Genomic DNA, 15,826 nt, shown 5'->3' on the forward strand with positions numbered 1-15,826 from the left:
CTGTGTTCTTATATTTAATTGATGTGCTGAAGGACAATTACTACTTCTTAGTGTTGGGCAGTGTTATCTGTTAATGCATTTTGAAACAGTGTTTTATTCATATATGATAGTTACCAGTGTCAAAGTTAGACTCAGGACTCATAGTTTGTCAGACCCCTCTGTTTTATTAGTACAGTGCTCTGCTAATACATTCAGATAATGTGAGCCCCCATGCAAGATTCAAACAGTCTTATTTATACAGATAAAAGGGTGCGAACTAAACAAAGGGACAGAGAGAGCAAATTGTAAAATTTGTCTGGGGCACAATATGCATATCCTGCTTCCTTATTAACTCTTATCGATCTAAGGCTAATGTTTCACCAATCGCTCTTAAATGGAGCAATTGATTAACAGTTAATGTCTGCTTTCCTGACACCTGGATTGCAGCATTTCTCATTTCTACTTAAAGGTACATACAGCATTCTTTAATTCATTCTATTTCTTTAATATAATTTGTTTCACTTTCACACCAGCTTTGGAAGCGACTCTGTGGAGGGGCTCTTCAATGGGAGGAGTTATCTGGAGAGTCAGCCTAGACAATCAAAAACATCTGCCTCTGCCTCCTGCAGTATGGGGGGGACTGAAAAATCCATCCCTACTGAATTTATGGACCCCTCCCCCTACCAGAATGATAATTTTCAGGTGAGTGAGATAAATTTCCTTATAGATGGGATCATGTAATTAAAGACTGTATTATATGTTTCACAATTTGAGCTCATTGCGTTTGGAACTCTGTATTGATGTTAAAACATGCTTTACTTTTTCATGTTACCGTTTTGTGTATTCTTGCTCGTTCTCATTGTGTTCATTCATAAAATCTGCTTTCCTCTCAACGGTAAAAGACTGACAGTAAATGTTTTGGTTTCACAGATGGTGAGTATTGTGTGTCAGAATATTCAGTATTTGGAAACCTGGTATCTGAAATTTTTTGTTGTTGCGTCCAGATTAGTTGAGCCTCCACCCCTTTATTAAAGTAATAGGTATTCTGGGGGTTTCCTCCCCCAATAACTCTATTGACATCTCTTATCTGTCCTATAGGATGTTTATATTGATCATATGGCCACCTGTTCAGCTCGTCTCAGATCCACTCTTTATACAACATTAGCTCCTTTAGAGTTCTGCATGGCACTGAGCATTTATGCCAGGTGTCAAACTCTCTCCATGCCAACTGAAAGACTCACCAGAATTCTTACCGGATTGAGCCCAGATGTTCAATTCCCATGCTCTAGATCGAACACGCAGCCTCTAATCAGCATATGAGGACACAACAGGTACAGTATGACTAGCAGCACTTGTTCTCATTAAAAAACGCTCAGTGTACTGAAAAAGTATAATTGTATCAGATCAGCTGTGCTTATATTTTAATATAGTATTCTTCTAAAAAGTCTTAGTCACCTGTATATTTGCTTTTCTGCCTCAACTGTTGCATCTCCTGTGCTTCTTATAACTTAGAGGAGGAAAAGATGCAGCTATTGCATTGCATAATGCAAATTGATCATATTCCTTTTCAATTAATAATGATGTAATTTAGCCAACGTGTTTAGGACATGGCACTAAAACCACTGCTAGCATGGGAAGAAAGATAAAGTTTTCTCTGTAAATGGAAGCAACGGGATTAAAGGGATAGAAAAAAAGTGATATACAATAGGCTTTTGTTTGGATTCCGGCAGGAGGTTTCTGTAGCAATGTGTTTTCAAACATGAACCACTTCCTTCTACTACTTGCTGGGGGAAGGGGTGAGTCATAGTACACCAGTAAGTAGCCATCTCGCCTTAACTGCTGAATTGTAGCTTTAAAAGGAAGTGACATGTGGTGGGGAGAGACGTCATCTGAGAACCACATTTTTTTTTTTTATGGACCACCCCAGGGTGGAGTCTGGCTTTCTTTCCAGTGTTGGCTGACTTACAGCTCATGCAAACTAGTGGCAATTTCTGAGTCTCAGCCTCTCTCTCTCCCTTTCTGTCTCTGGTTTCTAAGCACACATGTCAAGCTCTGGCAGGCTCAAGGTATGTGATCTGATATTATTCATGCTACTTCCAAAGAACTTTACATTTGCTTCTTCTTTACTTGGCTAGATTTCTTTTAAAAAAGCACGAAGACATTGAGTGCAGAGAGTCAAAGGACAGAAAGGAGCAGGCTACAATGAAGTGTTTATGTGAGCAGCATGTGGTTAGAGGCGAGCAGCAGGTTTGCAGGCTCATAGGAAAGAAATACTCTGATCATTTTTCCTTTTTCTTTTCTCCATTTGTGCGGTACCTTGGTTTCAATATTTTTACTATATTTAATCATTTTGCTTGAAAAAGCTGAAGCTGACTAGAATTTTCCTCTTACATATTGGCTCCCTTTGTGCCATGCAACATGCTCTTTCTTTTCTCCTTAGTGTTTCCATGGAAACTACAAATACCATGGACCTTGCCCTAAATATAAATATCTAGATTTCTTTCACAATTTTGCATTTGTTGTACGTTTTGGATTGATATTTGCTAGGATGCAGCATGCAATTTGTTGTCTCCCCTCCACTTTCATTTTGGTTTTCCCCTATCACAATAGAGGAGGTTAGAGGAGGGGGGGCAGGGAGGGATAGTGTTGCCTTGGAAACAGACATTTGTGACCATCTATTCACAGCTGCTTTCATGGAGATGCTTTCTACATCAAGAGGACTGTATCATGCCTAGATAATTAGCTGTTTGAATAAGATGTAGGTATGTATTGAAATAAATGCAGTGTATTCGTTTTCCCATTGTACCTTGAAGAATTCCATAAGCTATAACAATCTGAGAGCAATGTTTAGAAATAGTGAAGAAGAGGCTGTGTGCTTAGTGCTGGATATTTGTTTTAAAGTTTTGGTTGGCTTTTTTGTTTTAAAGCTGTGGTTTTCTGTAAAAATGAATATATTCAGCCTATCAACAGTAATAAGAGTAGGTCAACTTTGCCTGCACAACACTGCATTGGTTAGTCCAAATCTTTACTATAGAGCAGAGGTTGTCAAACTGGTCCATGAGCTCCATTCAGGTGGTGCATGGTTAGTTCCCTCTACGGTGCATGCCTGGGCGGTCGCACATGAGAGAATGAAGGGCCACCCACCTAATTAGTGGAGCCGCACAGGTGTGGCTCCAGTAATTAAGTGCCTGGACCCTGGAGAAGACGCACATGTAAGGTGAGGTGGTGGCCTTGGGGGGATTAGGAGGTAGGTAGGAGGGGGCAGTGGGGTGAAAATGGGGGGGCGGATTTGGGATGCTCAGGGCTGTGGCAGCCAGAGAAAGAGGCAACTTTCCCCAGTTGCAGGGCTGCGGCTGCCGGGAGGGAGACGGCCCCTCCTTCCCAGCCTCAGCTCTGTGGCGGGAGAGAGCCCCTCATTCCCAGCCCCAGTGGGGGAGAGAGGGTACATCCATCGCATTAGAAAGATAAGACTACTGATATTAAAATCTGAGTTATGTGCTTTTATTTGTAGAACAAAAAAAAGTTAATTATTAAGTTTTTTTTATATAGCACTTTTATCCAAAGTGCTGTACAATAGTTAGCTATGGTACAAACAACATTTAGAAAGATCATCAAGTGGTCCTCTGAGACCCTCAGCAATTTTCAAGTGGTCTGCACACAAAAAAAAAAAGTTTGAGAACCACTGCTATAGAGCATTGTTCAGCTGTGAAATGATCCATAAGAGGATTTGATTCAACAAGTGAGTGTTTACCCATGTGTGTACAAAACAGTAAATGAGGATTTGTTCCATTCTGACCAGAACTTTATATTCTGTGCATTTGTTTTTTGTTTCATCCCATATTTATTTGTCTTGCATTTCCAAGACCTGTACATGCTTAATAAGATGATTTATGCACTTCTAAGACCGTGATGCAACTAATGCTGGCAGTTATACCAAGGGAACATAACCTCACTCTGGAGTGATAATCACTGCCACCCCAAACTGAATATCGCTTGCAAAAGAAAAAATTAAGAGACCAAGAACCAAACTCTCTTCTCTTTGACACCAGAGCAAGCCCACTGACTTCCATGTGCTTACTCCAGTGTAACTGAGAGGAAAATTTGGCTTCAGGTGCCTATGGTTTCTGTGTATATTCCTTACTCTGATACATAACTAAGATCCAAAATCATGCTGTTTTTCTTATATCTTTAAAATTCAGGTGTGTGCACTTACATTGTTAATCACATTTTAAAAACTGCAATAAATATGCAGGAAAAGTGAGACTACAGGTACAATGCTCTGCAAAAAGGGACATGCATAATCTTTAGTGATACTCTAGCATGGGAAGAGGTTGGAATTCAACCACTGGCTCATAGGGAATATCACATTGTAAAGTATGCAGTGACCTGAACAGAGAAAAAGTATTCCAGTTGGCTGGTGGGTGGGATTGCTCTTTGTGAATGTACAGCTCAGCTAAAACTGTTGTCCAGGTTTTTAATAATCACTAGTAGCTGAATAATGGGTATAATTTGTAGAATCATGTATGTGTGGGGAAAAAAAGCCAAAAATTGCCGAGAACTTAAAAATTGCGTGGTGACAGATAGTGAATCCAAGTGATAATTCAGCCTGATGATATTCTGAACAAAAAGAGGGTAAAGAACTCTCAACTGTACTTTTAGCTGTTTCCATACCTTCACACTGACTCAACAGACAGGCTAGCCTTCAGAGTCATATTTGGAGTTATTACGTAGGCTGGTTTGTGTTGATTTGTGTTTGGGGATGTTGTGCTAAGAGACTTGTGTTGATTTGTGTGGATGGCAGTTGGGCCCAGTAATCCACCATCTGTGCAGTCTCCCTCATACAACCAATGAAAATGATGCATGCAAATTAGCTGTAGGGTGAGATTGGTGACTACTTGAGTTACCTGTGATATCACAATGGTCTAAGACTCTCAGCATGGCATAGATACATGCCTTACTGTAGCTGTACACCTCATGGGAGTAATCTGTAAAATTCAAAATGGCTGAGAACTTTAAAAATGGATGGTAACGGACTGTGAAACCCAGTGAAGATTCAGCCTGCTGATATTCTGAACAAAAAGAGCTCTCAGTCAAGCTTGTAGCTCCTTTCATTGCTTCACACTGACTGAATAGACATTCTAGGCTTCAGAGGAACACATAGACTATCATTATAGAGATACTTTCCATCCGTAGAATCTCCCAAGTGTTTCATAAAAAAGCTGTAAGGGATTGTATTTTACAGGTGTGGAAACTGAGGCACAGAGAGGTCATAGGCGCCGACTCCGTGGGTGCTCCGGGGCTGGAGCACCCACGGGAAAAAATTAGTGGGTGCTCTGCACCCACTGGCAGCCAAGCTCCCCTCACCCCCCGCCCCACCTCCTCTTCCCCCCCCAAGCGCGCCGCGTCCCCACTCCTCCACCTACCTCCCAGCGCTTCCCGCCTGGCCGCCACCAAACAGCTGTTTGGCAGCGCTAGCACACTCTGGGAAGGGGGGGAGGAGCGGGAACATGGCGTGCTCAGGGGAGGAGGCGGGGCCGGGGTGGGGATTTGGGGAAGGAGTTGGAATAGGGGCGGGGAAGGGGTGGGAAGAGGCGGGGCAGGGCGGGGCCTCATGGAAGGGGTGGAGTGGGGGCGGGGCAAAAGGGGGGGTTGAGCACCCACGTGAAAGAGGGAAAGTCGGCGCCTATGAGAGAGGTAAAGTTACTTGCCCAGTGTATCCAGATCAGATCAGAGGCAGTCAGTAACCAAGTTTCCTGATTCCCACTTGAGTGCCTCATCCACTACACTACACCACACTCCCTCCTACTGACTATATTAAATATTTTCCAGGCTACTAGATATAGAATTCAGTTCTTGTCAATCATATTGCTTTGTATCATAGTCACAAAGTCCTATTCAGCAACAAATGTGTGTCTGTCTGGGACCTCTCCTTCCACTGTACTGTGCAAAGACCAGGAGTTCCTATAGAATTAGCCTGGCTTTTTGCTTAAAAGAAATAAGTCATGGGGGAGGGTGGGGGCAATTGGGTAGTCTCTCTCATCTCTGATGAAGGGCAGCTGATTTGCGAGTCCGGGCTCTCCTACCTATAATCACATCCCTGAAATGTTGGCTGTTTCCCCATCCCCAGTTGCAGTTGTGAAGGAAGGGGTCACCCATTTGTGGGAGCTCTCTCCTCTTCTGACACTTGAGATCACTGTTCTCCAGGAACAGCGGAACACTTCAGCATTACAGGAGCTACCTGTTCTTTCTTTTCTATGGCTGATGCTCACAGCTCATAAAGGTGTTTTCAGGTGGGAGGCAGTCTTCAGGCCTCTTTTTAGATGACTTTCAATCGGGAAGGGAAAAACCTACCTTATGCTGAGCTATAGGGAAGAACTGAGCATGATCAGTGCCTCCTGCAATGCTTTTAAGCAGGGGGAAACCGACCCAGTTCTGCTTTCTGGTCTGGGGCGAAGGTATTGCATAAGGATTTCTGTAGGCTGTTGTCAGACTGAAGCACGTCTTTGGAATATGAGGCAAGCTTTCCAGTTTAGGAGTATTACAGAGCTTCTAGGGTGCTGCACCCACTGAGGTAATCTGTGCTTGCGCAAGGCCCTTAAATAGAGTATGGTTACTATGGGAAAAGTGTATCCCCGTTGGAAATAGAAATACCTATGTGGAGTGACCATTGTCTGTCGGTCATGTCGTACCACTTTACATTTCTCAGTGCATTACAGGTTGCGATGTCATAGTAAGGTAGGGATTCTGTCACAGGTATCTTTGATGACAATCACGTGGCTGGCCTGGGCCCTACTGGGGGGAGAAGGGTGTAGTCTCACATAATGTGCCCTGATTTTACTGCTTGACATTAGAGGCAAGGTAGAACACTCTGTGCAGCACTCCCTGATGAGGCTTTCTAACTCTGGAGGACACCATACCAGCCCTCCCAGCTCTGCCCCTGAGGTCAGTATAATGAAACCATGCATTACAGCCAAGGCATAATTACTGTATTATACACACATGCTATGGTGCTTTACATCCCTCCTCCCTCAGCCCCCAGCTAGGACTAACGATGCAACACCTTCAGCTTCAAAAACACTGGTCTCTGCCACTTGAGCTAAAGGAGAACTCCCCTGGCTTATATATCTCTTATCCTTACTTTGGGTCAGCACCAAGAGGGCAATATCAGCACACACTAGTCTGTGTGTTGCATTAGGATACACTAGAGCAGGGGTGGGCAAACTTTTTAGCCCAAGGGCCACATCTGGGTATGGAAATTGTATGGTGGGCCATGAATGCTCACGAAATTGGGGGTGAGGGCTCCAGCTGGGGATGCGAGCTCTGGGGTGGGGTCAGAAATGAGGAGCTCATGGTGTAGGAGGGGGCTCCAGGCTGCGGCAGTGGAGTGGGGAGGGTGGGGGCTCCAGCTGGGGGTGCGGGCTGGGGATGGGGGTGCAGGAGGGTGCTCTGGGCTGGGACCGATGGGTTCAGAGGATGGGAGGAGGATCAGGGCTGGGGGGTTGGGGTGCAGGTTCCGGGCGGCACTTACCTCAAGCAGGTTCCGGGAAGCAGTGGTATGTCCCCGCTCTAGCTCCTATGAAAAGGCACGGCCAGGCAGCTCTGCATGCTGCCCCCATCCACAGGCGCTGCCCCTGCAGCTCCCATTGGCCGCAGTTCCCGGCCAATGGGAGCTGCGGGGGAGACACTTGGGGCGGGGGCAACGTGTGGAGCCCCCTGGCTTCCCCTATGTGTAGGAGCCGGAGTGGGAACATGCCTCTGCTTCCGGGAGCTGTGCGGAGCCATGGCACATGTGGAGCGGGGCAAACCCCGGACCCTGCTCCCCAGCGGGAACTCGAGGGCTGGATTAAAACATCTGAAGGGCTGGATGTGTCCCCCGAGCCATAGTTTGCCCACCCCGGCACTAGAGACTTGTGTTAGGCACCATGCCCCCATCATCAGTAAAACACTCATTAACAACTGCAATTTCCAGACTTTTGTGAGGAAGGGTCCTAGAGACAGCACTGTCTGCTTGGGTTTCATTGCTTGGCTGAGTTATATTTCCACTGTTACTATATGAGGAAATCCTAGTTTCATGGGTGGCAGGCCCCTTTAAGGGGAGTTAAGGGCCAATCTATCTGTGATAGAGAACAAACCCATCTCTGCTCACCTGTAAGTAACTAACTGCCTATCAGCTAATTGGCTAATGAGCACCTGGACCTTGTGAAAGGCTATCAGAGCTCCTAGGGAGAGTAGTTCCTATAGAACAGAGAAGGTGAACTGTTAAGGAAAGGAACCTCTCCGCTAGCTGCAGGAGACTCAGTCTGAAAGGAGCTGCATGCTGTCTGGGAAAAAAAGCTGTAGCTGCCAGAAAGCTCCTGACTCCAGGTAAGGAATGAAGGTCGAGTGCCTTGTGTTGAAAGGGCCTGGCTGTGGAAGTGAAACTCAGATAGTTTCTGCCTTCCTGCTAAGAAGCTTGGGTGAAAGTTTTTCTTGTGTTTGTTGAACTTTCTGTTAATAAATGTGACTCCTGGGGGGTCATTTGATACATAAAAGCTTTGCTGAACGTATTGGTGACCCCACTGCAGAAATTAAGGCAGGGCTGCACCGCCAGGGATGTGCAGGGACAGCACACAGCTTTTACACCAAAATATAGTTGGGGAGCAGCATTTCAGGCACCCCCTGTAGCCTTAGTGTGTGGAAACTCAACCTGCAACAGGGCTCCCTGACAGTGAGGGTGTTGTGTGGCCCTTCCCAGTTATATTTTTGGCATGGGTATACTGATTTGGTGCTTGATGGGCTTGAGCCCACACTTACTTGCTACATGGCATCAGGATGGTAGTAAGAGAGGGTCTGTGCACTCTTTTCCCCCTTCTCTCTCTCTTCTCCCCCCCCCCCCCCCCCCAAAAAAAAAGTCTGTCCTGCTGCTATGTTGGAAGGACAGCTCTTCAGAAGTTCCTGACTCACTTCATTTTCTCCACACCTGGCTCTTCAGAAAAGAGATGTGGAGATGTCAGGGACAATAGAAATGAAGTGAAGCAGAAACAGTGGGTTTGGTGGGGTGGATACCCTATAGAGGGTCACTTCTGGGAAAAAAAGATTTAAAGGAAATGGTTGCAAGGGTCTGAATTTGCAAAAAAGGAACCAAAAACCCTGTACTGGAATTCAGGCAGTTGCCTAGAGGATAGGGCACTCAATTAGGGGTCAGCAGACCTGGATTCTCTTGTCACTGGCTTGCTATTTCACCTTGGGGAAAAATTACTTCAACAATCTGTGCCTCTGTTTACTCCCTCCCTCTGATTAGACTGTAAGCTTTTGAGGTAGGGTTGCCAACCTTCTAGGATTGGTCTGAAGTCTTCTGGAATTGGCATCGATCTCCCAGTGACTATTGAAAGCGACCTGGGAGACTTTAATAGGATATTTTAAGAAAATAACATTACATTATGTTGGGGGAGGGGGAAATCTCCCAGAATACCTTCAGTCAGAATTGGCAACCCTATTTTGGGCAGGGATGGTCTTCAACTGTCTGTACAGCACTTAGCACAATAGGGCCCTGGCCTCAGTTTGGGCCTCTAGATGCTACTGTAATAAAAAAATAATTGAAAATGGGAGAGGCAAACAAGCAGAATGACTTATTACCAGCCAAAGAGACTGAAGGGCTTTTATAAACGTATGAGGGTAAACAGTACAAGACCGAAAATAGCCCCAATAATCCACAAGAAAGGGAGTGAAATTGGAGAGTTTATTTTTCTTGCTAACGTTAAACTAAAGCCTAACCTTGCATCTGGGGCCACATGGATATGTAAGGGTTTATCTGTGGATCCAGTTGCAGGATTGGTGCCTAGGTCAGGACAATAAGAAAGGAGAGAAGACCTGATTAAAATTGTTGATAAAAAGCTAGCAAGCGAATACCTGAAAAACTTGAAGAGCAACTGCTCCTAGTGCTCTCTCCATTTCATGAGAGAGATTTCCATGAGTAGCTATATGATAGCTAATGCATGCCCCCCACCCACTCAGATCAATCTGCCCCTTCCACATACAGTTACTCAAATGTCTGGAGACATCCAGGGATAGGGAGCCGGTGCCATTCGGGTTGTTGCTTCCCATTTCCACATGGCAAGAGGGAGTTGTGCAGCGGGTCACATCTGCATACAGACCCTGTAGGAGATCATTGTCTATGAATCGTGCTGACATTGAGGCTCATGTAGCTTTGGATGTCTTGAGATCAATACAATGTTAAGTCTAAAATCAAGATTGAAACAGTCTTGAATATCCACAAAGCCATGTATTTCTGAGCTGATGGCAGGGGCCATCTTAGAAAAGTAAAATCAATGCTGTCAAACTGACAGCTGAGTGAGGGGGAAATGGGAGGGACACCAATGTAATGTGAGGTTTACTGCTGAAGTTCCAATGCTACATAGTGTTGAATGTGAGGTTTTTTCTAATACTGGCTCACAGCTCTATTGGCAGAGTTACTTGAGTGCCTAGGGATTCAGTGTCTCTTCCCTCCCCCTCCTCCAAAATCACAGATGTAGGCAGGACACATTAGTCTTCCCCCTTTTCCCAAGGAACCTGCTACTGACCATTCCCCTAAATATTTCCAAAAATACATAGACAGTTTCTTCAGTGTGCTACATTCTCTCTTGCTCTCCCCCTGCCATCCATCTTAACAGGACCCAACACCTGGCAGTTAGTGTGATACAGGAGTTTGGGACAAGTGGAGTGTCTCTCACACTGAAATTTGGGTCTACCAACTGGGCCCTAAGGGCCTACTCCAAAGTTCATTAAAGTTGATGAAAAGACACTCGGGGCCAGATTTTTAAAAGTATTGTAGGTGCCTAAAGAGTGAGATTGGTGTGTTTGAAAATCCTACCATTAGTGAATCTGCATCTTGAGGTACCTAAATACACCTCTAACCTGATATAATGCGACCCGATATAACACGAATTCGGCTATAACACGGTAAAGCAGCGCTCCGGGGGGGGGTAGGGCGGGCTATGCCCTCCAGTGGATCAAAGCAAGTTCGATATAACGCGGTTTCACCTATAACGCAGTAAGTGGTTTTTTGTGTTTTTTTTTTTTTTTTTTTTGGCTCCCGAGGACAGCGTTATATTGAGGTAGAGGTGTACCTTTTAAAAATCTGGCTCCCACTGACTTAAATGGGCTTTGAATCAGGATATAATTGAAGGATTCTGCTGAAGGGGAATTCAGATTGTTTTGAACTGGTCCTGGCTTTGCATTATGAGAATATAAGTACTTTCATAGTTACTCTGCATTCAGCTACTTGAGGGGTCAAGTTTTCCAAGCTGTTAGGGTCTGATCCAAAGCCTGTTGAAGCCAGTGGGAGTCTTGTCTTTCAACAGACTTCACTGGGCTTTGGATCAGGCCCCAAATGAGGTTTGTGTGTGTGTGTGTGTGTGTGTGTGTGTGTGTTAATTATTTCAGCTTTATCCTCTGCATCCCAGAACCCCTGACAGACCTTCATGCTCTAATGCCCTAAATTCAAATTTCACCTTTTATCTTCAACCCATATTATTTTGAACTAACTTACTTTCATTTGTAATCAATAGAACTGTGCTCTGTTTGAGCACTGCTACTAGTAATAATGTCTAGGTTTTGTATAGCACTTTTCATCAGTACATCTCAGTGTTCTCCAAAGGAGGTCAGTATCATTATCCCTGTTTTACGGATGGGGTGCAGAGAGGTGATTTGCCCAAGGTCACCCAGAGGCAGGAATGGAAGCCAGGTCTCCTGAGTCCCAGTTCAGTGTGCTGTCCATTAGGCAACACTACTTCCATAATCGTGATTATGCTACCTATGTCTGTATTGCTGCTAATGGTGCAGCAGAAAACTTAACTTAAATATTGGAATTACTTCTGCAAATGGTGGTTATTTTCAGTACCATCAATTTCCCAGGTCACTGGCTTTGTCCCCTTTCTTTATGCCACTTCCAGGATCCTTTTAAAAAAGATTCCCAATCAACAACTGCAAGCTAGTATTCCCAAGACACACTATTCAGAAGCTATAAGTTATATTCAGTCCCTTTTCTGCAGTGAAAAGGGACTGAACTAAACTCCTGCCAAAAGCTCAGGGAGGGTTGCCAGAATGAATGAGTGTGTGTATGTATATGTGTATGTATGTATATGTATGTGTATATAAAATATTTTTTTTAAAATCCACGTAACTCCAGAAAGTATGAACAGGTTATTGAGCAGGAACACCAGTGGCTTGGTCTTTGAAGATGTTTCTCAAGCAAACTATATTGTCATTTTTACAGATGACTACTGTTTACCTTCTGGATATTGTGAAAAAAGTACTTTGTGGTGTCTTTTTGAGTCAGCCAGCCTTCCAGGTGGGAATAATGACGGTCTTATGTACATGATATTACTACTGCTACATTTTGGACATTAAGGCCCAGATCCACAAAAGTACTTTGGCACTTAAGTCCACAGTTTAGTTCCTAAGTTCCAGTTTTGGCTCCACTGTGTTCCAGAAAACCCCTGCTTGACTGCCTCTGAACTTTATAGGCACCTAAACTCAGTGCCTAAATATTCTGCTCTAAAAGTTCCCTTGGTGCTTAAGTTTCTGCCTCTGGGCCTGCATGCTGCTGCTGCTTCTGATCTGGTAAGCATGCTCGGAGGTTACCTACTGGATTGGGTCCCATTCAAAATTCAGGAAGGAGGTGGTGGTGTCCATCTTACAACTTCCAGCTCAGTTAGAGCACTCACCTGGGATGTGGGCAACCTGGATTCAGTTTCCCCTTCTGCCTGAGAGGAAGGAAGGACTTGAACAGGGATTGTTCTGATGTGAGGTTCCCCCAATCTGTCCTGTTGAAGCTATTGCATAGTGTGTAACTATTTTTTCATTGTAGCAGGAAGACTGGACTGTGGATCTCCCACCTCCCTGGTGAGTCCCCCAAGCACTAGGCTAGAGAGGCATTTTGGTATGCATGGGTGTCGGGTCACGTAGGCAGAGGGAGGCATTGCCTCCCCAAACAGCCAGGTGTGACCCTGCCCCCTGCCGTGATGCTCCTTGCATGCAGCTGCGGCTCCAGTTCTCCTGGCTCCGAATCCCGCCCTCCTGGCACTCCTTTAGGACCTGGAGGCTAGCCCCAGGCTAGCCTCCCCAACAGGCAGTTCATGTGCTGCCCATGTTGGTATGTCTACACTGCAATTAAAAATTCATGGCTTGCCTGTGATAGCTGACTCTCTGGCTCAGGCAGACGGGCTGTTTAACTGCAGTATAGATGTTTGGGATCCAGCCTGAGCCCGAATGTCTACACTGCAATTAAAAAGCCCCTTCGCCCAAGCCAGCAAGCCCAAATCAGCTGGCATGGGCCAGCCACAAGCTTTGAATTGCAGTGTAAACAAACGCGCTCTCTCTGGCCTGATGACTCTTTATTTATCCAAAGTGAAACTGAACCTGCATCTCAGGTGACTTTCCTAGGCTCTTAAAAGTTAGGCACTGCAGTGCTCAAAAAAGTCCCTTTGTGGAACCCGGCCTAAATTCATAACTTCCAAATCATAATTGAGACCCACCAAACTTACTACTTAGTACCCTGTTTTTATTCCTTCCCCTTCCCACCACTCAGAAATAAGTCAGGATCAGATTTTATACAGAGAGAGAGTGGACTGGAACATACTCTGTGTTCATACCTGCTAAGTCATCCATTGGCACCAACAGACTCCATCTACCCTGGGTTTCCCTCTGTGTAAAATAGGGATAGTAATACCTCAGACAGGTGCTCTGAGGCTTAGTTCATTCATGTTTAAGTGGCTTGAGCGCCTCCATTGAAAGGAGCTGTATAAATGCAGCAATAAATAAAGGTTAAAAATCCTACCGTTTTCTAATTCTACACCTAAAAGGACCTGATCTTGCAAACACTTCAGTAATTTCACTTGTGTACATATATGGGTAGTCCTGCTGGACTCAAGGGTGACTAGTTGCCTCAAAACTGCTCATGTATTTAAGTGCTTGCAGGACATAATGTGTTGCTGGTGTGGAATTGTAGTAAAATTTTTCTTTTTTTAAATGGCTTTGTCATTTGCCTTTAAACATTTATTTCCAGTCCCTACCCATGGTGAGCCCTTGATTTTTCTTAAACTCCAAAACTAAATAACGTGAGAATTCACCCTTGTTCAAGACAGCAAGGACTACACTCCGTGAGGTTCAAAGGCTGTAAGAGACATCTGGAGCTTGTGCTAACCCTCTGCTCAGGGTGAATTTCACCCATAGTTTTCATTTTAAAACAAGATAGCAAAGATTTTTTTTTGGGGGGGGGGTCCTCTAGTCGCTTCCAAGCACTCTCAGCAAACCACTTTCAAATATAAAATCTATAACTTCTAGGCCCAGAGAACAGTAGAAAACTTGGAGCTGTTTACCTTGCTTACCCATGAATAGTGCCCATTTCAGAACATTACCCTTTTAAAAGAGGTGTGAACTCAGTGATGATTGGCACCCCAGATCATCATCATGTCCTCTATCCAGTCGACTGCTTGCTCCAACCCCCTCAGAAATGCTGAGCTCCATGCTTTTTGCACACATCTTCCCCCTCCTGGCCACCCGCAGCATTGCTCTCCATTCCCTCCCCATAACTCAGCATTCATTGTTCCATTCCCCACATTGCCTGGCATTGTCACAGTGCTCTGAACAATTAGTTGGATTTAATTGGTCCTTTTCAGAAGTATATGTGAAGCTACTTCACGTATGGCTGCTCCCTTTGAAAATAACTCAGGTGGCTGCTCCCAATCCTTATTATTTATATTATCATATTGCCTAGGAGCCCCTGTTCTAGACCAGGACATCATTGTTGCTTTCTCAGCTTGCCTTCATCCACTCTACCTTGCTGTGCTCAGATATGTGCAAGCATGTACTCCCTTCTTACTAGAGAGAGAGAAGCAGCATTCAGGGTGATAGAGCAGACAGTAACATCCCTCTGCATTATTAGCAACGGAACTAAATCATATACAAAGAGCAATATGCTGTGGGGAAACAACCTGGAAAGAGCTTGCACCACTCCTTTACTTCTGAAAGGGGGCAAAATTTGGCTTTATTAGTTAACTATTTCTGGGTTTATTTTTCCCCTCTTACATCAGCTGGGACACTGTCAATGTGATTATTTTAATGGACCAACTTTTTAAAAAATCCAGTTTGTGAAGGAGCACTCTTTAAATAATTCCTTTTAAAAATTATAAGTGTTTTCCTACTTTCTTGTTTATGACTATAAAGCTCTTTCAGCAAAGGATGAATTGACTATAAAGGGGAATTGAGCATAAAGGCCCCAGTTGAGGAAAGCATCCCTCTTCAGGAAGGTACTTCAGCACATAAGAACTGCCATAGTGGGTCAGACCAAAGGTCTATCTAACCCATTATCCTGTCTTCTGACAGTGGCCAATGCCAGGTGCTTCACAGGGAATGAACAGAACAGGTAATCATCAAGTGATCCATCCCCTGTTGCCCATTCTCAGCTTCTGACAAACAGAGGCTAGGAACGCCATTGAGGCACCTATCCTCCATGAACTTACCTTGTTCATTTTTATGAACCCTGTTATAGTCTTGGGCTTCACCACCTCCTCAGGCAAAGAGTCTCTCAGGTTCATTAGATGGAGTTTACCACCAGCTTTGGGCTGCATTCCCAAGCAACTCGACTCCAAGAAGATCCGGTCCCGGCGCGCCGGGGGCCGGTCCCGGCCTCACACGGTCCACGGGCACCTCTTAACGGTTTCACGCCCTCTTGAACTCAGTGGGCGTGAAACCGTTAAGAGGTGCCTGCGGACGGTGTGAGGCCGGTAGCGGCCCCCGGCGCGCCGGGACCGGGTCTTCTTGGAGTCGGGTTGCTTGGGAATGCAGCCCAAAGCTGGTGGTAAACTCC

The 15,826-nt window shown here is 45.0% G+C and overlaps 1 protein-coding gene across 3 annotated transcripts in view; it reads left to right on the forward strand.

Annotated features, from left to right (window-relative positions):
* The first annotated feature begins 1,241 nt into the window (after window positions 1-1,241).
* Window positions 1,242-15,826, forward strand: part of AGPAT4 (1-acylglycerol-3-phosphate O-acyltransferase 4) — a 142,335-nt gene continuing 127,750 nt past the window's right edge. For 2 of the 3 annotated variants that reach the window (XM_024194747.2, XM_029911060.1), the window contains exon 1: window positions 1,963-2,045. The gene's annotated coding sequence lies outside the window, so the exon portion shown is untranslated. Of the gene's footprint in view, window positions 1,311-1,962; window positions 2,046-15,826 lie in introns of those variants that run through there. The other variant, XM_029911061.1, reaches the window with a different exon arrangement.

The sequence above is a fragment of the Terrapene carolina genome, unplaced genomic scaffold (assembly GCF_002925995.2).
Source record: "Terrapene carolina triunguis isolate 2854851 unplaced genomic scaffold, T_m_triunguis-2.0 Scaffold85, whole genome shotgun sequence".
Lineage (NCBI taxonomy): Eukaryota > Metazoa > Chordata > Testudines > Emydidae > Terrapene > Terrapene triunguis.